Source organism: Silurus aristotelis (genome assembly GCF_946808225.1).
Source record: "Silurus aristotelis genome assembly, chromosome: 1".
Classification (NCBI taxonomy): domain Eukaryota; kingdom Metazoa; phylum Chordata; class Actinopteri; order Siluriformes; family Siluridae; genus Silurus; species Silurus aristotelis.
In genome coordinates, this window is record NC_139574.1 from 23,238,005 (window position 1) to 23,264,974 (window position 26,970).

At 39.3% G+C, this 26,970-nt stretch overlaps 1 protein-coding gene across 9 annotated transcripts in view; it reads right to left on the reverse strand.

Annotated features, from left to right (window-relative positions):
* The window catches only part of sema6cb (semaphorin 6Cb), a 128,186-nt gene extending 108,519 nt beyond the window's left edge, over window positions 1–19,667 (reverse strand). For 3 of the 9 annotated variants that reach the window (XM_083550758.1, XM_083550755.1, XM_083550752.1), the window contains exons 1-2: window positions 19,407–19,667; window positions 6,461–6,566 (exon numbers count right to left, since the gene is read on the reverse strand). The gene's annotated coding sequence lies outside the window, so the exon portion shown is untranslated. Of the gene's footprint in view, window positions 1–6,460; window positions 6,567–15,971; window positions 16,197–19,406 lie in introns of all 9 variants that reach the window. The other 6 variants (XM_083550759.1, XM_083550756.1, XM_083550760.1 and 3 more) reach the window with 4 other exon arrangements.
* Window positions 19,668–26,970: the final 7,303 nt, after the last annotated feature.

Sequence of the window (26,970 nt, forward strand, 5' to 3'; positions counted from 1 at the left end):
TATTTGTGTTATTTACAGCAACATGGATTTGAGTAATACTGCATAAACTTGTAAATGAGCAGATTTTCATTGAGCATTTTGGATGAAGTTTGTGCTACCATGCGTGCACCCTCAAATTCAGAAGTTGCAGATGCAGATCAGCTCTCACAAACACTTTTCTTATTTGAGTCTTCTTCATACCTTTTTTTAGGAAAGTATTTTTAATTAAAATGCAAAATGGCTATGGAGGTTTAATCCTGCTTTAGACGTCAAACCTTTACTTCCCATCCTCCCTGGCTATCAGACCCAGAGTCTTACTGCACTACAATGGGAACTTTCAGGTACAGATTTGGAGCTAAGCTTTACCTCCATCTCTTCCTGGTTTAAGCCATCACTTTGAAGTGCTGTGATGAAGAGCTTTTGAGATAGCCTCATCCTCGTGGGGCACCAGCACAGACGCACAGGATTACACAGACCCAGAGGAGTCAGTGGAGTGATTGGAGGTCCTGGTTAGCACATTGGGACCAAGCACTTCCTATTAATTCAGAACCGGTGGCTTAAACCACTAAAGGGTCAGGAAAAACACACAGAGGAAACCAGCAATAGTATTTGTTCTTCAGAAAACAATTTGTTGAGAATGTTCTTAAATTCTCACTCCAGTTTCTGCTTTTGCTGTTCAATTACAAAAGGGAGCTCTACTCAGAGGTGTCTGTGGAAAGAAAAAAGTGTTACACATTACCAAACTACTCTCATCACCACAGTGCACTTGAGAGTTTCAAAACTCTAGCAGTTGAAATCTTGCTTTACGAATAAGACGTATCATATGCTAGAATAAGGAACCGAAGTATGTATGCACACAAACACGCGAGTTAAGCCCCAACAATAAGATTACTTAACATTCACTCCGCTAAGATGCTAATTGGCCTGCCACTGCAGTACAAGCGTGTCTTTAGTCCAGTATAAGACATTGAACATGCAATACATAAGGGAACACACATGTTAACAGGAGTTATTAAGAAGGGACAAAAATAATTTATACCACAGTAAAATTTGAAAAAATAAAAATAAGTGCATAGGTCAGCAAGTTGATTATACACACATTGGCCATTACTTAAAAATAATCATGAAGTTGCAGTTTGTATGTACAAAAAGATGATTATAGCCCATATGTTGCTATAAACAATGTGTCGGCATAATAAATAAAAGGCCCACTATAACACTGACATGAGGGAGACATGATTTAGTTTGTATGCCTCTGATAAAACAGAAATGTTAGTGTTAACGGGATTTTCAAACACCAAGTTCACTGCTAGCTTCACAAACAGACTAGAAATATCTAGCAAACAGTCGGCTGACTGCTAAAAGGCTAGAGATTTCTTCAGCGATGGAAAGCAACAAAACAACATTTCAATTTATGTATTTTATAAATTTGCAAAGATTTCAAACAAACTTTCACGTTGTCATTATGAGGTATTGTTTTAGAAGAATTCTGAGGATGGAGCCACCAGGAAGAAGGAAAAGAGAAAGACCAAGGAGGAGGTTTATGGATGTGGTGAAGGAAGACATGGAGGTAGTTGGTTTGAAAGAGACAGATGTAGAGGACAGGGGGGTATGGAGACTGATGATCCGCTGTCGCGACCCCTAATGGGAGAAGCCGAAAAAAGAAGAAGAATCCATTTTGGAATAAAGCTGCGACAACAAAATGTGGAAAAAGTAAAGCGCTGTGAATACTTTCCGTGTGCACTGTATATAATAACTTTATGAAAAAAACTAAGCTAAAGATGTAGCAGAGATTCCTGGTGCCTCTAATGAGTGTATGTGACTACTATGATGATTATCAAAACAAGAAAATGGTAGTGTATGTAACTAGCATATTTAGTCTTTGATAATCTGCCAACAAAGCTAGCACAAAGCCTAGCATGTCACATGTAAATCAAAGCTAAATATAATTTTCAATAAAAGCAAAGTGTACAAATTGTACATTGAGCTGTAGACTGCAGTTTCTAATTAGAATGGGGAAAAAGATAATAAACTTGACAGAGTAAACCCACAAGCACAAACTATAGCAGTTAAAACACACCTACAACAGATAAACACAAATTGGTTTGAACAGTACTCTTACAAGATGGCCCAACAAGATATCCTAGAAAACCTGCTTCACTTCATACAAGCCTACCAGTGAAACACCCTTCTCAGAGCCACGTCTGTGTTGTGAATGAGTCACAATTCAATTAACGCAATGCATGATATATTAGTGTATGATGGAGTATGATCAAATTAATGTTGGACCTGGTGACCATTTCCTCTGCATCACCGCCTGCTTTCTGGTTTTCACTGATAAAGAGAGAACAACCAACAACTCCAGTTAATCAATGAGCCCAATTACAGATGTTTTTGGCTGTGCAGCAACCCTGCAAAGACTGAAAAACTTGTATTAATTAGGTAAAAAGCACCTCTTGACCAGATAGATTGGTGGTACAAAAATAGAACTGTGTAAATTAGTTTTGAAAAGGAATCTTGGGTCTTGTGTAAATATTTTAAATCATTTTTTATAAAAAAAAACAAAAACAACAACAACAACAAAAAAAATCATCTAAATACATGTCTCAAGGATAATAAAAAAAAACTTCAGTATGTAAATATGTGGGGGAGTGGTGGCTCCAGCGGTTAAGGTGCTGGGTTGCCGATCGGAAGGTCTGGGGTTCGAGCCCCGGTATCGCCAGGCTGCCACTCATGGGCCCTTGAGCAAGGCCCTTAACCCTCTATGCTCCGGGGGTCCCTTACGAGGGAAATATCAAGGTCCGTGACGTCAGAGTGGCGTGGGGCCGCCTTTCCGTGGGCTCACCACCTATAGGAGGGACCATAAGGGACGGTGCTGTGAGGATTGGGCAGCAGTCGAAGGCGGGGGCCTGCTTAGACTGCTGCCCCCGCGACACGAATTACGGATAAGCGGGAGAAAATGAATGAATGAATGAATGAATGTAAATATAAATCTAATTCTACAAAATTTGTGCTCATTTCCAAGAATTCTATCGCAAATTTAGAAAAATGTGTAATGTAAAAATGTAAAAATAATAAAAAAGTTTCAACAGAACACAAGCGTTATTAATATTGACCTCGGTGGCCAGGCTTCAACTTGTACAGAACACTTTATCTCTTCCTCCAAGCTCGTGACATGTGAGGACTCTGAATAAATCTTTTAGTGCCTGGCACATAGTAGTGTTGGGACGGATGGCAGTTTTGACAGGCGTGAACAGAGGGAAATGGGCTGAACCCACACATCCAAGATCAGCGGACTTAATAAGGCTTCTGTCCATCAAAATCAAGAATCTGTTCGCCCAATTATAATCCATTCTCTGTTTCCCTCTTACTCCAGTCAATGCGATGATTTCTTTGATGTCCACCAGCACTGTGCTGTGCAGTCATGTAGATAACTGAATGCAAATAACATTGGAAGAATATGACACCTCAAATGAGAGCCTTTGTAATAACTCCATATTGCCCAGGTCAAGGGGGGGAAAATAAACCCCATAATCTTATATATTTATACAAATAATCTTTTTCTTCTTTTGGCTGCTCCTGTCAGGGGTCGCCACAGCGGATCATCCGTTTCCATACTACTCGGTCATCTACATTTACAACTACAGCATTCGGCAGACACCCTTATCCAGAGTGACTTGCAACTGAGTAGGGGAGGGTAAAAAGCCTTGCTCAAGAGCCCAGCAGTTGCAGCTTGGTGGTGTTGGGTTTGGAACTTGTGACCTTCCGACCCAAATTCCAATGCCTTAACCACTGAGCTACCACCTCCCTCCACACTATGTGCCAGCCACCTCACATTTACCTCTTTCAAACCAACTACCTGCATGTTTTCCCCTCAACAAATCCATAAACCTCCCTCTTTGGCTTTCCTCTTTTCCTCCTGCCTGAAAACTCTATACTCAGCATTCTCCTACCGATACACCCCATGTCCCTCATCTGCACATCTGTCACCATTTGTGTGTTGTGGGTTTTTTTGTTGTGTGTGTATATATATATATATATATATATATATATATATATATATATATATATATATATATATATATATATATATATATATATATATATATATATATATATATATATTTTTTTTTTTTATTATTATTATTATTCCATAAGCTGTCAAAGCAAATAGAGGCACAAGTGAGCAGATGAGGAGCAGTGGAGAAAGAGAGTGTGAAGTAGGGATGACTGTGCTGTTCAATCATCTGTGGGCACCAAGGTCAAATCCATGCATGCATCTGGCCAGCCATCTGCTCCCAGCAAGCACTGGAGAGACCCTGCCACCTGCATCAGCGCTCTAGCCAATCACCATGTCTAGTGGTGGTGCTGGTGCATTTGCATACGTCTGTTTGTGCTTGTGGTCCCTAGGGATTGGAGGTCCACTTTTGAAGGCTAAATCCATGGGGAAATGCAGCAGGTAGGCTGTAATATCTAATGTACTCAAACACTCACTTCCTCTTTCTTATATTCATCTTCAATTCTCTTTCACAGCATAACCCAGGTTTTATTATTCTGTTTTATACTTCCTTGTTCTCTGTCTGAAAACACTCATGGTGGAGAGAACAGACATAGAAATGGGCAACTATACTAAACATGTATTGCTTCTACAGCAGTTTGGTAAATCGCAAATAGTGTTTGAGAAGACACCCTGGGAAGCAATTTTGCATTAAGATTATTTTCCAAATATGGAGAGTATTGTTATGAATTTAAGAGATTAATAAGTGAAATTATCAAAAATTATTTAAAAAGCACAAAATATATTAGTGCTACACTCAGAATGACAACATGGCATGTGTTGGGCCACAACGTTTTGAACACTTACATTGAGATGTAGTGAATGTGAAGGCCATAGCAAATGATTTACATCATTTTCAAACTCATTAAACCTTTCCACAAGCCCTTTGATAAAAACATCTCTCTCCTTAACACACTTACAATATACCACAACACAGGGTTCCAGGCATCATCAATGTGGAGAAGACCCCTCCCATCAGAATATAAATGTTTCCTTATAGGATAAAAGTGATCAGTAGAAAAACTGATGTGCAGTGAGCTGACAGGTGGAGCCAACCCATGACCTTTACAGCATAATAAAATTGGTGACTATAATAATAATAATAAAAAAAAAAAGCTATTTGAAGTATCAAAATGTGCATCGTTCCTGTTCATTATTACGCTATATAATAGTCATGTCAAATGAGCATCAAGTAAACGGCACCATTAAATGTTTAATATATGCTTTGAAAGTAAAGAAAAGGTTTGCTCTGCCAATAATAAATGTTTTTTTTACACACACACCATTTGTTTATATCAACTCTACAATCAACCACAGTGACTGATTTCTCAAGGACCACTGCTGCTCCTAATAAGACCACTAAGCCTTGAAGCAACTGTAGTTTATATTTTAGAAAGGCTTTAGTAAATCAAGTTCCCTTGTTCTATCATGAGTGTAACTGCTGGCCTTATTTTCATCACAAGGACAAACTTGTTTGTATTTGGGTGTTGTGCAAGATCAACTTCGATGGCTATTTCATGGCAAATACAGAATACGGGTTTTTACTTTTTCTTTAAATTTTGGACACTTCTGAAAGAAACATGTATTTATAAGCTGTGGTATATATAAACTGTGGTGTGGTGTGATATGTACAATAAAGATTAAAGCAGGATCACTACCTGTACGCTGAAGGACCCACAGACCAAAATGGTGCTTTTACAAGAATTTCGCTATTTTCATAGTTTTTCCTCACTGGTTCTTTGGAAATGCTCAGAAATACCAAACAAACAACTTCATGACATGCACACACTAGCTTGCTATTTGTCTACAAACCAAAACATGTCTGCAGTAGCTGAGATAATAGATATGATTAGGATTGCTTGGTAGAGAACACATCAATATTTTTTCCCATACAATCGTTTGTGAGAGATTGCACTTATTAAATACAATCTCTACAATCTTTTGCATTAACTCCTATTTATTTAACAACTCATCATTAATAATAATAATGTATAAAATTGATCGGATTAACAAACAAAAATTGAAAAACGAGATTACACTATAAAATATGCCTAAAATCACACACCATTAACCCCCCACACTCCTGCACACCTTCCTCAAACAACTAAGGATTTAATTTATCCTCAAACACCAAGTTCTTTTACAGGATTTTGGTTTTTATTTGCACCTGTTGATCTCAACAAGGCAATAAAAAAAAAAAAAGACTTCACAAAATAAACAACACCGTAAGGTGACCAACTAGCCCAAGATAATGCAGCTGGCCACGACTTCAATTTTCTGCCAAATCAAAACACATTTCCTTTAAAGAATGCAATTGTGCTCCACCAAGGAAACATCAACAAAAGATTCAAGACGACAAGAAAAAAATAAAGTGGGTTATTTCGGGTCTGACATTTCAGCAAGTTGTTTCCCATTGGTTCCTACCTCAGTGCTCATCCAATGATACTTCAGGGTGTCAGACGCATGACGGAGAGGATAAGGAATGTTCTGGATAAAAAGCTGGATCTCTCCAGGAAGTCGTGATATCCCTCTAAGAGGAGACACACACACACACACACACACACACACACACACACACACACACACATATAAGCGTTTCGACACATAATGGACAGGAAGAATAGCAGCCATAATTTACAATGCACCATTATATTTTTTATATGTAATCGTATAAAAATCAGATGCATCCAAAAAGAATTTTTTCCCCCCGATTTTTCAAGGGCCACCGTTCATTTACTGCACTAGCACTCACTGCCAAATCACACAAAGTAAAAGTTATTTATTAAGAAAGTGCCGTCTTTGTGCATGATAAAAAGGAAGCACTGTTCACTTAACATTCATTATGGATAGAATTTTAACCAAATCTCTACAAATCCAATTCCGAGGCTTTCCAAATCTGTGTGGAGTGCAATCTGTTCCTTCAATCTGCTGCGAGTTAACGCTCCTCTCAGCCAGTTTTCCTTACTTGTGCAGACCTGCAGCACTAGGAAGCGCTTCTCCACTACCTCATCTTTCTATCGTGTCTGAGCCAGTGTCTGTACATAGCTCCTTGTAATAGCCCCTGCATCCAAGTTCTCTGGCTTAATCAGCAGTGTGTCTCCTAACAAAGAACAAAGTGCAATAAACGTGCTTACGACAGACCCATTTCATATCTCTGGAGAATAATGGAGACAATGCACGTGAAACTTTGATCTAATTATATTCGTGTTTAATATTGTACGATAAGGTTCGACGTACAAAGCCCCCCTGAGGGCAGGCTAAATTGGTTGTGCTCTTGGAGAGTCAAGTCAAGTCAAGTCAAGTTTATTTGTATAGCGCTTTTCACAACAGACATTGTCTCAAAGCAGCTTTACAGAAAACAACAGTGAAGGTGAATGGTGTGCGTTTGTCCCTGATGAGCAGCCGTGGCGACAGTGGCAAGGAAAAACTCCCTTAGATGATATGAGGAAGAAACCTTGAGAGGAACCAGACTCAAAGGGGAACCCATCCTCATATGGGTGACATCAAAAGTTTGGTCATAAATCTTTCAACAATACAGAACAATTTGTGATCATCATAGATCCAGCATCAGCTTCTCCATGCCAGGGCCTTTAAACACTCGGCATCTACTTCTCTATGATCATCCATAGGTCCATAATCTTCACGAGGTGGGACGTGACTGGAGCTGGCCAAACCTCAGGAAGCCTCGGGATGGGGAGAGAAAGAGAAGCAGTGGAGAGGAATTAGCGTAGCTGCTGTTCATGATATTAACAGCACAAGTTGATAATGTGCATGTGATCAGATGTTCTGGAGCACAAGGTTGTGATGTGATGTGTGTGATGTGTGTTATGTGTAGGCTTTGCTAAAAAGATATGTTTTTAATCTACACTTAAACTGGGAGAGTGTATCTGAACCCCGAATACTGTCAGGAAGACTATTCCAGAGTTTAGGAGCTAAATGTGAAAATGCTCTACCGCCTTTAGTGGACTTTGCTATTCTAGGAACTACTAGAAGCCCAGAGTTTTGAGATCTCAGGGAGCGTGACGGATTGTAGCGTGTTAAGAGACTGGATAGATACATGGGAGCCAAACCATTTAGTGCTTTATAAGTGAGTAGCAGTAGTTTGTAGTCTATTCGAAACTTAATAGGAAGCCAATGTAGGGACGATAAGATTGGGGTTATATGATCGTATTTTCTTGACCTAGTAAGAACTCTTGCTGCGGCATTCTGAACTAACTGAAGCTTGTTTATTAATGATGCAGGACATCCACCTAGTAATGCATTACAGTAGTCTATTCTAGAGGTCATAAACGCATGGACGAGCTTCTCTGCATCAGATATAGATAACATATATAACATAGAGGGGTCTCTTAATTCGAGGAATTAAGAATCTATGAATTATAGACCAGTAGGAAAGGTTTAATGCTTTGTATATGTCTGTCTACATGTATGTGTGACTAAAGTAATTTTGAGCTTCCTAAAAAAAAAAAAAAAAAAAAAAAAAAGGTTAAAAGAAAGGAAGAAGCAAGAAAAAACTTTTACTTGTCACATTACATGACAGTGATTTTTTTTCTTTGCATATCCCAGTTTGTTTGGAAGCTGGGGTTAGAGTAAGGGTCAGCTATGATACAGAAGCCCTGGAGCACAGAGGGTTAGGACCCAACTGTGGCAGCTTGCTGGGGCTTGAATTGCCAACCTTCTGATCAGACCAGTTCCACAATATTAGCAAACGTTCAGTTTCCACTTTTGATTCATGAGAACAGCAAGCATTCATGCTAAGACGCTCATCCAAAATGCACAGAGCTGTCAGTGCTCTGGAGTGTTTCCATCTACCTCCTTGTTGCCCATTTATAGGAGAAAACCTAAAAACATACCAATTCACTTCAAGGCCTCAAGCTCACCCATACATTTTGTGGACAACTACAAAGCGGCCAGTTCGAAATCAACCCACAGCCTGAGTGCCGTGTCTGGCTCAGTCTGGCTTTTAAAGCTAAAATGAAACTATCAGCAAGCACCTGGACTCAATCCAATTCCAGTGCAGCGCTCCTTTTTCTTTGTTGCTGAGCTGCAGCAGGCGTCCTGTGGCCAGGTTCTAGTAGGTGGGTGTTTGAGCAGCATTTCTCTGAAGCTTTTAACACAGAGAAACTAAAGCTCAGGAGGCAACTGGTTATCTCCTGCTCCCTAGAGTTTCACTAAAAGGAAAACGGTTGACCATTTCTCTATAGCATAGTACATGATCCTCTATCTTTTTAGTTTATCTTTTGTTGTTGCAGCCCCCCCTCAATAAATGCTTCTTACATTACTGTAGCTAAGAATAGCCAAGAGCAGAGAAATATAACTTAAACGAAATGGTGTAGATTTGCCGTTCATGTGATAAGTTTTGGGCAGGCAGCCAGTGTATTATTGTGTTTTATGCTTTGCTGAACTGGTTCCAGGAGGTTGCTTCATTTTTCTTCAGGTACTTCCTACTAAGAAAATGATACTATCTGTTTTGAACTCAACACACCAAGGTTAGTTAGAAAAATACTACCCCGCTGTCTTAATGACATCCTAATTTTCCAGCCGTCAAATTGCTCTAAAATGTCAACCGTCGAGGACAGAAAGCTCAATTAACTGTGGTACTGCTGTACTCTTCAATTCAACTTTATTTCTACAACACACATTGTCACACCAAAGCTTTATAGAAATCCAGATGTAGATTTACACCCCTAATGAGGAAACCAGAGGCGACAGATGAAACAAGGAAGAAACCTTAAAGAAAGGAAAAAAAAAAAAAAAAAAAAAAAAAAAAAAAAAAAAAAAAAGGTAATGGTTTTTTTGGGTGACAGCCGAGTGACAGAACGGGAGAAATTGAGGACGATGCATTCAGTATGTTTTAGAACTTTCCAAAGAAAAATGTAGTCTATTTTTCGGCCGACTTTAATGACCTTTAACCCACAGCAGGTGTACATTTTATAGTCCGGGTTTTACAATCAGGTCTGTCAGAAATCATTTCTGTAATCACTCTTTAAAAATGCGCTCTTTATTCCAAGGACTGTTCCGTCTCATTTTGTATCTATGTGCAGAAAAACAACTACAATGAAAAGATCTTTCAATAGGGCATCAATTATCATTAAAATACAGTTTTAAGGATGAAAAATGAAATAAAATCTGAGAGAAAGAGAGAGCGGCTACAACATAGCTGCTCATCTAGGCTTTACCATAGCACTTTCACAATGTGTGTCTCAATGTGGCTCACCGTGAGCATGACTGCCTTAACAGATTCCTGGAATAACATTCTGCATATGTAGGGCCTCCTTTGTTAGCCACGGTGTAGATTTCGACAATAAATATATCTTTCGCCAGCACTTCGACATGACGCCTGAAGAAAACCTTAACTCAATGCATATTTCTCCTTGGCTCAGAGTCAATAAAGGCACATAAAATTGACCTAGAGCATGGAAAGCTGACAGGAGCATGGCACGTCCAAACAGAAGAATTTGCCCTATCGCCAGCTGCTTTTTTCCCAATGAGCAGCTCTACTCTGATTAAATCGGACCCAGGAGGCAGGAAGACATAGCAGCTCGTCATCTGGAATAAAGCTCTGAGCTTTAGGAAGGCCACGTAATGCTCGCCCAGATACCATTATATAGCTCTTTCTATGCATATAGGACAAGAGCACACAGGCACTTTAATAGCACTGCCTTAAACTTGGATTTCAACAGTCAAGTTTATTGCAATCATCTTCCCAATGATGTGTTATTGAGAATAAATCCATTGTTTGCAAAAGGTGACAAAATAAGCATTAAAAAAACCCTAGCTGTTCATGATCTGATAAAATTAGAAATGAGTTTATAAGAACTATTACTACTATTAAAAATGAGTACTATGCTATAATTAGGTGTACTTTAAATCTAACTATAAATTGTATTCTGTGCCAAAAGAACAGCATGACTGTAAGTTATACAGACCAAACCTTGGCAACAAACAATCAAAACAACTGAGTAGGGTAAAATAATCGACTTCTTTAAACACAACACTTCAGTACAGCACCAAAGGAAGACTGCCCTTGCCCTTCAGATGCCTATTAAAAAAAAAGATGCACAACACCATGTCCTGTTTTGGGCTACAGCAAAGCTTGCTGAAGATGTCGGGTTGAGAGCAGAAAGACAGTGGACATGTTGTGAATGCGCCGCTTTTTTCTCCTTTCACCAGTGCATTCTTTTCTCCCCCTGCTCTTAAAGGGGGCAAATGATCTGACCTGAGCCATCTCCGATCCCTGCCCCCACCACCCCCAATGACAAATCAATCTCTTTACCATTCAGGCCATGCCGTTGCCCCTGCTTAACTGCTGACCCTGTGACCTTATGGGATTGTGTTGGGAGGAAGACTTGGATTTGGGTCAGCCCCTTCAGTCTGGTGGGCGTCAGGCTGTCCAAAACAGTAATAGAGACGACTTGGGGTAGGTTGGTTGTTTAAGAGGGGGTGTGTGGGGGTGGGGGGTGGGGGTGACAAGAAATAACTACCGGGTGGGTTCTTGTCCAGTTGGCACCTTGACACGGAAACACATTTTTAGCCAGCTGGCTTTCACTTTCTTCACTTCCACGAGTGATGCAAACCACAATGGAAATGGCTGCAATTCAAACATGTCCTTCCCACCTCTTGTAGCAGCATCCTCTGCAAATTCAAGGCCATGATCTTCTCATAGAGGACCAGCAGGATGTGATTAACATGGAATAATAGCTCAGGAACAAGCCTGTTAACCAACCATAATATCAAGTGCACCGCCGAGAAAGAGACATACAATTTGCCTTTTGTGTTTCATTTCCCCATTTGCTGACAGTCTGCGATATGCGAGATTTATGGAGGAGATCAGAGTGCTAGTTTAACCGATGAAGCGTTCAGTATCACAATAAGCCACTGCTATGAACGCAGAGAAAAAGATAGAGAGAGAACGATGTGATTAGCTCTTTTACTCCCTCTCCAGGGTGTTATCATGCTAATTTAGGGAAGAGAGAGGGAAAAGAAAGGAAGAAAATAAATGAATAAATAAATAAAAAAACACACCGTTTGTCTGAACTGAAAATAGGACAGATGCCCACAGAGCACAAAGGCTCGGTTAACCAAACATTTTTAGCTTATTTTGTAAAAGAGCAAATTGAAACACATATGGTGGCCGACAGTTAATTGGCAGTTGCTTTGGGCACAAAGGAAATGTAAAAGATATGCATTGCTGAGGATTTTGTTGACTTCAAGGCTAATTCCACCATAATGGTTGTTGATCTCTGTGTGCTTTTCTGTACAAAAAAAAAAAACCTCTTTGCTTGTCATACTGTCCATTCAAAACAGCAATCCTTGAGCCTGAATACAAATTCCAGCTGAGACATGCTGTGACTTACAAAGAAATATATCTCAGGAAGACACTTGGCAGTCAACAATCTTATCGACTCCCACTCCTTCCAGCCACAACTTTCCCTACTAGCCACCATTTATAAAATCATTTGTGTGCTTACACTAGGCTAAGACTAAGCACACACACACACACACACACACACACACACACACACACACACACACACACACACACACACACACACACACACACACACACACACACACACACACACACACACACAAATATATATATTATATATTATATATATTCTAGCTGACTCACCAAGCAGATGGAGCTAGTACAAGATCCATCTCAGGACATATATAAAGATGATGAAGGCCAAAAATATTTCTAGAAGGGGGAACTGACATGATTGTGGTACCCCATAATACTGACATCCTCTGCCCTTGCTATTTCGGTACACCTTCGACTTGAGCATGAAGAAAAAGAAAGCAAAGCAGACTAAGCCATGGCTGGCTGTATTTGAGTCAAACTGTTAGCGCTAATGGAATTGTGTGTGGTTGCGATCTGTCTACGGCAAGCTTTTTGTACGTCAGCGCGAAGCAGAGATCGGTCCCCTGGGACAAGCGGCTTTCCAGGATAGGGATAATGTGAGAAAGCAATAAAGAAAAATCAAATCAAGTTAGACCAGGGGTGCACACTATGTGCGTGTGCATGTGTGTGTATGCGAGGGCATGTGTGTGTTTTAGGTTCAGCGAATGGTTTAAACGGATACAGACACAAGGCATGAAAAACATTTAGTTGCACAACCGCACACATCTGCAAGCGTATGTGCTCACACGCACACATTCACACTGAACTAAGTCATTATATGATTAACAGGACACACACTTGAGGAATGAAAAAGACATACAAGAGGGGGAGCTGAGGGGCCCTAGTGGTGTTTGGCTCTGTTCCAAGGGGAGATATGATACTCACTCCACCAACCCCCACACTGGCCCCTTCTCCATAGCATTAGCTCTAAAAATAGACCTTGTGCTAATAGTCTTCAGCATTCACAGAAACTCGAAGAAAGCAGAGCCTTAAATCTTAAATCCGACAAAGCCAAAAAATCAAAACTCTAATACCACTCATCATGGAGATCCTCCCACCCATCAAAATCCAACATTAGACTGAGAGACGTGAGATCACAGCCTTGCTGTTACCCCGCTGCTCCTCTGAGGACACATGGACCGCCTCTCGCTAAGAATCTCTCCCTGAAGGTCAAATGAGACTTCTATTTTGGGAGGTCTGGGGAAATTAGTGGGATTTACATAATGTGCGTACGGTCACACTAGATTTACTGTGAACAGTTAGCACGCCTCCACGAAAGGCCACGTTCACAAATAAAACCAAAATGAAAATCTTCGATGCTCACATCAAAGCCCTTCTGTGTTGCTGATGAAACCCTTCCGTCCTGAATGAATGGGCTCTGATGATGCAGCTCTGCTGGATGGAAGTGCAGATTTAAGTGCAAAAAATAAATAAATAAAACTTGTCTTATCTTGAGGCTTTTAATTTCCTGCTCCGTTTCACTTTTTACAACCATAAAAAGGCTCATTTTTAAAACATGCAGCGAGGCGGCCAACTGTTACTCACATAGTACTGCAGATATTTTAAATGCCATGTTGAGCACTGTGCCAAAGAATTGTTAAATTCCCAAATTCTAAATATAAAATTTGAATCTTAAAAAAAAAAAAAAAAAAAAATGCTGGAAGTTAGTAATAAAAAGGGTAAATAGACTTTAGCAACGGTTTGTGTGTTAGGGGTGGTGGTGGTGGGGGGGGGGGGTGCTCTCACAGAATCTTCATTTTCACCCTCTGTTTCTCTGCAGCAGTTTTGTTTTGGTTTGGGTTTTTTTGGACAGTTCTGGGAAAAGCATTTACTTTCCAAAGGCAACACTAATAATAATTAACACTAATAAAAACACAATAATAATAAAAAAAAAGTATAAAAAAAGATAACCGAGTGCTTTTGCATTGCAAAAGGGGCTAAAAGTAGATTTTCAAAACATTCGAAATATCGAAGTTTAAAAACAATATATATATTTATGTGAAAAAGCTAAATAATGGCTGACCATTTTTCCCATTTTATAATACTGTGACTTGCAGACCATATCAAGATTATGATGCATTATATGCATTACAACTTTTAGTTCAGTCTAGATCTCAAATTAACAAGTTGAATAAAGCTTCACGATAGCGGTGATGCAAGCATCTGATCAATGTGGGGGTGGAAAGAGCTGTTCCACTTTAAAGTGTTTAAGAGATCATTCAGAGAAAGAAATCTGAGCACCTTTAAACCTCTTTGGGGGAGAAAGAGAGATCAAAAACATGTATGCAGGCTCTTTAACAAATATGGGTGAAAAATCATACTCCTGCGGTTCCGTTTCAGATTCAGAGATGGGGGTAATTAAAAAGGGCTTCGGTATGTGTTAGTAGAGGGTGAAGTTCTCCCTCACCCATAGCTATGGGATTTAGCCTGTAATGCTGGCATACCAATGGGGAAAGGTACAAAAGGCTACTTGTGTGGTGGAAGCAGGGAGCTGGGGATGCAGCTGAATGTCCAAGTGCAATGAAATGGAGTTAGTCATCACTCTGTAATCTGGTGCGAAGAGGAGCCAGGGGCAAAAAAAAACAAAGCCGTGTCTGCATGATTTAGCCAGCCTGCTGGTTCTAACTCGGTTTGATTTTACTCTCGCAACTCAGTTATCCAAGCATTTTTTTCCAAGATGGCAGTTGGGCAAGAAGCTTGCTCTTGCTGTCATACCAATCACACACAAACACACACACACAACCAAATGAAATACTACTTTTAAATTTGACCCAAAAAAAAAAAAACAATATGCACCATTTCTGCTTAAATTAGACTTTTGGCACTCAGAGAAGCTGCTTTCTCACATGGATTTCCTCCTCCAAATTCACACCTAAACACAAACCACATAGGGAAATAAAACTACAGGACAATGGGAGGCATTTTGTTTAACAAGAGCTGCATCTCTGTCTGCTTATCTGTGAAATTTGTTCATTTGATGCCATTTCTGGTGTATATTAGGTGGAGCGGCTCAATCAAGCAGGCATTGAGGCAATTCGTCGTCCCTCTACTTCTGTGGTCATTGTGAAATTGCCAGAAGCACCAAACCAACATGTTTGACAAAAGGGGTTAAAGTTTCTGATAAATGACTTAAAAAGCCCACTGGAAGCCAGCCAGTCTGTCCAAGAGCAGCATAGAAATGAGCACTTGAGGTCTGTAACTTGTCCAATGTGAAGTCCGTGACACGCTCTTGTTCTCCTTAACTTTGCCTAAAACTTCCATTGCGTTTTCTCCCTTTAGTTATAATTATCATGTTTTCCCCCTACAGCAAAATTTGTGTTACATATGATTTCATGAATGTAAATAACCGATATTTTACCGATTTACTTTGTTTTAATCCTAAATAATAAAAAAACATTACATTTTTACATCCTACATAAATCATAATTTACAAAACCACAAGTTTGAAACTTGTTAAATGAAAGCATGTATGACTACATCCCAGGCAAGAGTAGAAGTGCTCAGTGTTCCCTATGCAGCTTGCAATACCTGAAGTAGCAGTATGATTGTTTTTCCCACCCGAGAGAGGAAGCCATCCTCGAAGGCCAAGGCTAGCTGGTTGTGCCGCATTTGCGCTGGCTCTGCTGCCCCCGTGTCACACTCAGGTTATGGATGATGTGGAGGCTCCACGTCTGACAGGTAATAATTCACTCCCCAGGGGGACAAGGCCCAATACTGGACACGGGCAGCCATGCAGGGAAATGCGGCACTTGCCTATTAAAAAGAATTGAAAGAAGAAAAAAAGGCTCCTGCTGCCTTTTAATTTCTCCCCCCAGGTGTATCTGCCAGCTATTGGCTGCACTCTCACCACAACAATCAGTGTGAAATATGAGGGAAAGGGCACAAAGTGCTACAAATATTAAGAAGTGTTGTGTTGCGACAAACCTGCTCTGGTCAGAATGTTGGTCATAAAGTCTTATAATGGGGCAAACAAGGTTCAAATGTAAAATATGTCCATCTGTATCCTGATGAAAAGGACAAAAAAGGAGAAAAGAATTGAGACGAAAAAAATATATTCTGAATGGTAGATGGCTTAGATCAGTGCTCATAGCACCAAGCCTATTTCAGCAGTCATTACCCAAAGAGCCATTAGGAAGGCACAGTCATCCGCAACACACCGCCAGCGTAACATCATTTAGGGCAAAACTACAGCAGCGGAAATTGGAAGTAAAATTACACCCCGGGCTATATGCATCATTACCCACACAAGCTAAGGGCCTGGTGATGTGGAGCTCGGGAAAGGAGGAAGCAAGTTTACAGTTTAAGAGAACAGGACCGCTCACTGTTCGTAAAACATGACCATAACAAACCTTGGGGGTTTTTTTTTTGGACTGGTGCGAATTAATGATGCCGGAAATAGATATATAAATGATACGATGTTCAATTTCCCGCTGTTTTCCGATTGAAGAGCTTTTATTTCTTTCAGAATGAAGCAATAATACTATGACATTTCTGAAAAACTTGACATGCCAAGCTTTTAACCAATAATCTAACCTAGGTGCCTAAATAAAGTGCAGATGTATTAGTATTAAAACATTTATTTATTTATTATTCTGGTATCTCCGTGGACAAATGTTACATTTTGTGCACAGAAATTTATGAAATTATGTGAGAACAGAGGTCAAAAGCATGAACAGATTTCTACCAATAATGTCCATGCTCATGCAGTACAGTACTGTAATAAGCTTATAGAGGTCAGGAAATGGACATGATGAAATAGCAGGACTTCCCTGGTGTATCATCAAACTCCTGCAACTGATCCAGAATGCAGCTGCACGACTTGTTTTCAATCTTTCGGAGTTATTTACAGCTCTACGTCACCCCGCTGCTACATTCCCTCCCATCTGTGACTTCCTGTATCTTTCCACATCAAGTTCAAAACACGAATGCATGCCTACAAAAGGCACAAACGGACCCCTACCTACATGGAGGCACTTATCCGGCTTTGCAACAGTTACATTCCAGATCCTAGCTGAGGTGACACAGAATCTGTCAAGATCCATCATATCACGGCTGTTCTTTGTCCTAGCACCAACGTGAAAAAACTTCCCCTGTTTGAGTCATTGACTATTTTTTAGTCATACTAACTCCTTTCTAACAAAGATGTACCTTAATAGGTTTCTTAGTACCTATATGAGGGCTTCGGTTAGTTGCTCTTAAGGACCTGTTAGTCTCAATGGAAGAAAGGAAAATAAAAGAACGAAAGCAAATGAGACTTGAACTCTTGTTTGTCTAATCTTCCATTTTCATTTTCCCATGACACTTTTCACGACACATTTTCCAGCGACATCAGCGGCTGATTTATACTTCCATAAGCATTGAGTGTTGATGTTTGCATAGGTGCCTGTCCAAATGACCAGCTGATTTATCTTTGCCAAGTTTCTGTGCAGGAACATAAAACAGCCCCTTCGTTTATTTACAAAAGAAGCCAATCTGTTTTCTTATCTGATTGATCACATGATAAAGCACTCCAATATTTTGATTTGACTGCCTTGTTTAATGTAAGGGGGGGGGGGGTGTTCATTCTATCAATCTAAATATGATAATCAAATACATAGTACAAGACACAATACATATTTAAGACATTATGAACATGCTTTATTCTGGCGTTTGTCAGTGTGTGACACATGTACAAGCAGGAAAATCGTTTATAATAAAATAAAAAAATAAAAACAGACCCCTGATTTTACTATGGTCCATTCGGCTTATTCTGTGCATCAAAAAGAAAAAAAAAAACAAAAAACGGTCTTTTTCTTCCTACTTTTTTTTTTTTTTTTTTTAAGAGCACTTATATGGCAATTATGGCTGAAGCAGTTTTTATAAACTATTCTCAGACGTGAGAAAAAAGGGAAGGAAAAAAAAAACGTTAAAAAATTATTAAAAAGATTTTTTTTTGCGTATTCACTTAGAGAATAACAGAATGTGACCTGATGAAATTATTTATTAGTCTATTGCTCTTAAAAAAAAAATAATAATAATAAAAAATAAAAATAAAAAATTTAAGAAAACAAGGAAAGGGGCGAGCGCTTTCCTGATTGTTCACAACTGATCAACATCAACTACTAATCACAACAAGCAATTATGACGCGTCATAAGCAATTATTTCTGTATACCAAATATACCAAACTGCGTGACAGACCTGACCGGGATGCGCAACACTCCTAAACCCTGACCCCAAACTCCCCACTAGATTTTTTTTTAATTACAGAAACTCCATGCAGCACCTTTCTATCTCTTCTATTCATGTGCCATTTGATTGGAACACAGAGGCGCTTTGCTGAATGATAGACAGCATGCTCAAAATGCGCTCTGATCCCCTTCTCCATCCACACAGCAGTGCCAGCTGGCATCCTGTCCCCTCACCAATGCAACTTCATCACCTCCGTTTCCTTCTTAAATAAAAAAAAAAAAAAAAAGAAACATTCCTCTAAAATCACACGTCTGTTTCCAATCAAGACGAACGCCGAGATTTTTCCCCCTTTTTTCTTTATCGAACCGCCTTAACAAAAACACTGCACCACGATTGAGCTGCAAACAATAGACGCGTGCACAAATCACGGCGCAAAAAAAAGCAACAAAAGGTGTGAGTTTATTTCGATCAAATCGCGTGCTCGTGAAAGGAAAATAACAAAAACACGCTCAAGCAATCTCCCACCTAACAGCATGCTGCGATCATAAACAGGCAGACTGGTGGAGCTCTGTGCAGGACTTTAAATTGCAGTGGTGAGCGCAAGACGGGCTTTGTGTCGCGCCGCACACTGCAAAACAGCCCGAGCTCAATGAAATCGCTTCAATCCCAATGCAGAAAACACTTCTCTATGTAGAAACGCACCGGACACACACATCAGTGACTCTCCAATTCACGAGCTCCTAATGAAAAAGAAAGAAAAACTTCCGACAGAGGAATAAAATCAGGCCATTTACCTTCGTCTTTTTTTTCCCCTCAAAGCTGACTCCGCGCAGAAGAACAGAAGCCTGTCCGCAAATGTGGGTAGAAGAAAACGCAAAAATATGCGATTTGCTTGAGTTTTCCCCACGAGGTCTATATCTATTATTGAATTTTTCTTCAGTTTAAACACACAACGTTATAAGTGTATACACACGCCTACAGAGCCAAGGCACACTGCGCTGGAGCGACTCGATACTGTGGGCGTGTTTTTGCCCAAAGCCACGCCCATATGTATTGATTTACAAGGCGGTCGTCCAATAGAAACGCTTGAAAGTCTTTCATCTAAATTCTCGGTTAAAGTTTCCCCTCAGGGCTTCAGAAACGGATTAGGGTTCATATGAAACGTATTTACAGAAATAGTAAAACGAAAAAATATATAATAATAATAATAATAATAATAATAATAATAATAATAATAATAATAATAATAATAATAAAGCCCACAAATGTAGCATTTTCACATACTGATTAGTACAATTAGAGGTTTATAGTTGTTCTGTGTGAAAGGAAGGAAGATGTAGATTAGAAAGATTGACTGAGGTTAATGATAGACATAGAAATATAAAATATTAACATATACATGAATGTTAAAGCTTTTTTAATTAAATCGTGTTTTGATCAAATGTCTGTGGGTGAATTGCACAGTACTGTGGCAATGAAAGTAGGTTTAGCACCTCATAATTCCAGGGTCCAAGAGTTTTGTCTGTTCTCCATGTCCACATGGTTTTCCTCTGGGTTCTCTAGTTTCCTCCTTGCGAAAAGACAGCTATTCTAATTGGTCCACCGCTCTGCCTATACTCTGGATTCACTTTAAACCTGACCAAAGCAGTTACTGAAGATAAACAAAATAAATTGCAGTGGCTTTTATAAAATCTTAAGTTCATTTTAAATTGACCAGCTTTCCAGAGATTAATGTTTTTCCAGTGGCCAGTCGCCATTTAGGATCTAATTCAGTCCAAGATGGTGATGAGCCATTGAGTTCTAAATCCCAAAACCATTTTACATTCATAAACCCTGCTGTTAGTCATGCTTCTTAAACTGTGACCTTTATAATCGACTAACTAAAAATCCTATCTAAAGGCAATAAGGCAACAAAAGCTCTAGACAAAAGATTACACTTTTTTTCTTGTCACAGGCTTATAAAATCAGCCACTGAAGAAGTACATTTACATATTATCATGTGCCGCAGCCTAATCACAAGCTCACTAAGTTGTGATTTAGTATCCAGGATAAGGCTACTGCAATTTTCTCTGTAGGTCATTGGAAAATACAAGGACACAAGGTAGTTCAAGGAAAAACAGTAGGCCAAATACTTTTATTACATTTACTTTTATTTCATGTTTTATACAATGTTGCAGAATAAAATTACATAAAATAATAGATCATTGCATAATTATACAAAGATAGTGCTCATGAATTCTCTCAAAATAGCAAATATTGAAACATCACAGAACTAAATGAGAAATTAATATACAATGTACTATACTGAACTACTATACTGAAGGTCTTCACCTACAGCATGTTCTATAAGAATTGTGTACCCAAATTTTGTTTCTGCTTCATATTTTTCATGGTCGATAGAACCACAGTGGGGTTTTCAAATTATTTCCCGATAGATTTATCCGAGTAATTTTCTTTGGCAGCTTCATTTTTTCCTCCAAGCCCAGCTTTCGTGGTGAAGAGAAAGTGCTCCAAATGATTCCACAGCAGGCTTTGCTAGTGATACTCAGAGTCAGTTCAATTGCGAATTTTGGCACTTTAGTCACTAACAGCCTGAGTTTCAGATGATCTTTTTTTTTTTTCTTCTAACATAACTCTCAGTAACCAGTAACTTCCAGTGACAGCTAGATTGTTTTCCTTCAAAAGTATTTAACTTGAACATAAATGTTTAAGAGGCATCTGCATTATCTAGTCTCAAAATGCTCTTGAATCAGAAATGTGTATGTCTGAATTACAATTTTGCATTCACTTACACAATACTGCTGACAAGGCTCATAGTACTGTTTAAGTGAAAAGAGAATGCCCCATACACATGTAAAAGCTCCATTAACAGTGAATATAACTTGTAGTTGTTGTTGTTCACACACAAACACACACACAGCCACATTACAACAATATCCACATTTACACACTGTCCATTTTCAGAAATAGCTAGAGGTTTCTGTCACCTGAGGCCTCATTATTGGAAAAATTATCCAGCGGCTAGAAAACATATACGCACCCAGAGGAAAAAATATATGTTAAACAATAAGATATTTAAAGAATAAGATATCTCAGGCAAAAAAGTTCTATTTTCTCTCATAGATAAGCAAAGTATGTGTGAAAGTTTGTGGGATAAATAAAACATTTATAGCTTCATCTTAAAACTTCTGTTTACTAGAATTGTATACTTGGTATTGTTTAACACAATAAAAAATTTGTTTGTTTAGTGTATATTATTAATTACAAGATAACCAACAAGATAATGTAAAAAAAAAAAAAGAACAAATACAAATCTATTTTTTGGAACTGTGTCAGAACCATATGACAGTTTTATGACATACAGTAGTAATCCTAAATATCTCTGAGATACTTCTAAAAGAGAAAGAAGTCATGGACTGTATCTCTGAATAAAGCTTGTTTTTCTTATTTTTTGATCGTTTTTTTTTTTTTTTTTTCAAAACAATCATGGTTCATCTTAGTGTCGGTTCACAAAAGCCAAGACAGACTAATATCGCACTGGTACATTATGCATGTTTCTTCAGTCCTCCTTTCCACCGTCTAAAGATGAACTCCTTTACATCCAAGTCTCTCATGGGCCATTAAAGAGAAACATCTCTGAAATCTTTCAGCACTCTGTCAGTGTAGAATGAGCCATTATGCTTTTCTCATTTGTTTCTAAGACATCTTGAAAATTAAATGCTTATGGCAGGCTTCCCTTTTCTCCTAAGCACAGCTAAGTGAAAAAGAAATCTGGAAATCAGTGATCCTCACCTAATAGGTAAAAATATCCCATAGGTTTGTGGAAATAACAAACTCAAAGTACAATGAGGTAATAAATAGTGTTGAAATGTCAAAATGTATTATATTATTAAACCCAAATATTACAGTTTACTGAGCTTCTGTTAAGACTTTCGGGGAAAGCAGTATGCGAGTGTGGGAATTTGACTGAAACAAGATGAGAGAGTTAGAGGCAATGGCATAGATTTAATTTCATATTATTAACAGTACCTATTGTATTAATTATATTGTCTAAATAGTCAGATCTGAAATGTAGGTGAAGATGCTAACAAACACTAGACTAGCTCGTTGATGTTGACCGTGGCAACGTTTTTGGTGCCAGATGGCTAGTTTAAGTATTTCATAAACTGCTGATCTCCTCTTCCATGTACAATAGAGAATTTTCACAGAGCAGTGCAAACAATGACAAAAACAGCAAAAAAACATCAATTGAGCAGCAGCTTTGTGGTGGCAACACCTTGATGTTGAGCATAATCAGAGGAGATTTGCCAGACTGTGTAATGCTCACATAAAACAGCTGGGGCTAAATATACACTGAATGATATGTCACTCCATCACACATTTACAAACTCATACACTCCTAGGGACAATTACATTAGCTGGTCCATGTAAATGCATGTATTTGGGATTTGGAAAGAAACCCAGAGGAACTGACATGGACTCTGGTAGAATATAAGAAACACACAGACAGTATCCGTAGATGTTTACTGAACCAGGCCAGTTTCAGTAAAAACTTAAATACCTATCACTTCATTTCTGGAAAAAAATGAAATAAATAAATAAATGTGGGCATTGTCACTGGTTCAAATTCTATGTGTTTTATATTGTTGATTTATGTTGTTGTCTGAAGAATTCGGGTAATATCATTGTCATTTTATTGTTTTTCACAGCAGTACAAAAACAATATATAATTTTTCTCTTCTTCATTTTCTTCTTCTAGTCATGTGCAGAAACATGCAAGTTTAGCTATTTAACAAAGACATAAACTATTACCATATCCTATGGACCACAATAAAAAGAAACATTTCTTAGAATACATTCTTTATCTTTCATAACATTCATTATTTGTGTGCATAACTATGAATATCTTAATTTAAGTCTTAGCTATCATTAGTTCATTTTGCTGAATTCTATGAAAACGCACACTAAAATAATATTAGCTATAACTATTTTGTGACTTGTTAGATGACAAAAAATGCATATGCCTTGTGGGAATCGATTGTAGGCTACTTATGTAACCCTGGTTCCCTTAGGGAATTAGACGTTGCATCCAACGGAAACGGTACGACGTCATTGGCGGGTGACATCATGACCAGGAAGGTATAAAAGTAAATGCGATAGAGCCAGCGCTAGCTTTGTAAGCGAAAGAAATGCTGCCGGGATTAAGGGAGTGTGGCCTGGAAACGCAGCGTCTAAGGTCAAGGCCAAACTTGCCGAAGGTCATCAGGGCAGACAGCCCACAGCATTGCAGATGTCATGGAGCAAAGCTCCAGATGACAAGGCCTCAAATAAAAGGTGCAGGGAGACCAGAGGACTCAAAGGAGGAGCACAAGAGCAATGAGGAAGAAACCGTTGGAACACCGCCGATTAAACTGTAACCTCCTGGAAGTGGCTGACGACCGTACTTACGGCGTTGCCGATCAGACCAGTAGGCACTACCGGGGACGTCTAGCAGCACAGCCCTATTCCTGTCAGGAAGGTCTTACAGGGAGAAACGAGGGCAGACATGTACCAGCCAATGGCCCTAGCAGTCTCCATAATAGCCCTGAGTGTCAGGTCTGAAGCACAACGCAGCTCTTGGACCCGATTGCTGCCTGAAGGAACTCTCTCGTCTGCCTCCCTCAGCAGATTGGCATAATAAGCCTGCAGCACTGCTATGGTGTGCATGCAACCTCTGGCTTGACCTGCTGCTGTATAAGCCTTTGCCCACCAAGGCCGAAATTGTATGAAGTGCTGTACCGGGTGGAATAAGAAAGGGACAAGCCCGTCTCTGAACCTTCTGCAACGCCGGCAATTGAACTGTAACCTCCTGGAAGTGGCCGATGACTGTACTTACAGCGTCGACCATGACAGCGTCGACTGTACAGGCACAGTTTCTGCTGCTCTACTGGCCAAGAGATATCCAGCCATATTGGCAACGGCCTGAGATACTACCTCCAACAGCTCCTCGAAGAGGACTGGCTGGGGAAGCATGTCTATGGACTCTCTGGTATCCATCCCCTCCTTCTCCTTAGAGGAAGAGTGGTGGAGAGCAGCGGTCTCTTCGCAGAGGGAAGAAACCGCCGAGTGGCATGCTTCTGAATGCTGAGAGAATGCGCTAGACCCGGCAGTTGAGGAAGGAGAAAGGACAGGGGGTGTTTCCGAACCTTCTGCAAGTCCCATGATCTTAAACGTCACTTCGCCTTGACAGAAGTGGGGGCCAGAACCGTGAGGACCGGGAGCGTCCTCCTTAAAGAGCACTCTCTGGGAGACATGCGAGTAAAATGTGCGCAGTTGGCTCTCTCGAGAATTGACCTACCATGCTCTGCTCCCAAACAAGCGACACACTGGCTGAGTGCATTCCCCCCACCCCCGGTAATATAGCGGGGATAAGGAGGAACATTTCCTGACATTTACCACTAACCACAGAGAAACACACATAGAGCGCCTTCTGAAAAAACAGAAGCTAGCAGTGGCTCTGTTGCATGTGCTTTTTATAGCCTCCTGGTCATGACATCACCCTGGCGGTGTGGTGATGTCCCGGCGGTGCCTTTCCATTGGATGGATTACACACATGATTCAGAGGGTGGACATTTATCATGTGCAATCACCCAATTGTAGTTAAGTTAGAAATTTGTTGTACTTTGTTAAATTATTAGCCCTTTAAATATAGAGCTACCCCAAATCATACATTTTACTTTAACTCCTGGTCATAAAGTGGTTTACTGTTAACCGCTTACATACTGAGATAACAACATGCTAGGGACACCCACAATAATTAACAATGAGTCATTCATAGAAATTAAGACTTAGTGAAGGCACTGAAAACGGTTTTTACAAAGTGCAAACCAGACCAGAAGTGTTAAATAAACAAGACTTTTTTTTTTACCATTGAAATAATCAACTTAAATATAATGATTGGAGAAGCACCAACAAATAAATATAGGTTTTTAAAAAAGATAACACTTTGCTTCAGAATACATCTATAATAATGGAAATAGTATTGATATTTGTCAAACTTCATCAAAACTAATTAGCATTAATTAGTTCCAATATTGATGCACTCATAAACGATCCTATCTCCATGTCAGATACAGTGTTCAGTACATGCAGCACAAATAGAAACAATTAGTTGAATGGATCTTAGGTTTATTTCAAGACCAATGTCCAGTTAACACACACACACACACACACACACACACACACACACACACACACACACACACACACACACACAAACAGTGGGCCACCTGACTTGTCCAGTCACAATGTGAATCTTTGTTAAACTGTTACCACACAAGTGTACAGGATGTCTTAGGATACGGTAGCATTACATTTTTAATTCACTTGGACTAGAAGACTCAAACTTGTTCCAGCATTACAGTGCCCCTGTGCTTAATGCCAGCGCCATGAACATATACTTTACATGGGTTGGCGTGGAAGATCTTGAGTGGCCTGCTCTAGAGCTCTAACCCCATTGAACACCTTTTGTAATGAATTGCACTCCAGGCCTTCTCAACCTACATTTTTACCTGACTTTACTAGTGCCCTTGTGGCTGAAATGAGCACAAATCTCCACAACCACATTCTAAAATCTAGTGGAGCATCTTGAGTGGAAGTTATTATAACAGCAAATATGGACTAAATGTCGAATGGAAAAAGCACATACCACTTTTATGGTCAGGTGTTTACAAACATTTGCCTATGTACCTGCATACATATATAGTGGTTGCTTGTTTAGATTATTTCTTTAAAAAACTTATAAAATTAAACTCAGTGTAAGGGGAAAAAAAGATACTAATCTGAAATTTGGACACTTTGCACTTGTACAACTTTAAAAGTCTTATAAGAACACATTGTTCTATTGCAGCTGTGGAAATCTTTCAGAATTCAGAGTTTACTCACAGATCCCTAAAATGTTTCATAACTGAGCTGTTATATAAAATTTTCTTTATTTAATAATTATCTGTTAAGCAGAAAACTTTTCATCTGTGTTCTATTTAACAAAAACACCAATTGGTGAACTGGACTTGCTATGTCAAAGAAATATTACAATTTAATACAAATTTAAATAAATCCTTCTTTTGCTTGTAGATGTCACATACGGATCAAAAGTCGAAAACCGGTAGTAAAGTAAATACGCTTTATTTGCCTTAGTACACGGAGCAGATACTTCCATAGAATCGAACACCGTAGTATGGTTGGAATGCTTAGCATAAGTAGTCCAGAGATGATCTGTAGTGTAACCTGTAGTTGGGATGGTGAGCGAGTGGATACGGGGGCCTTATAAAGGGGTGTGTAGATTGGAGACAGGTGAGGGTGATTAGTAGGAGGGAGAGG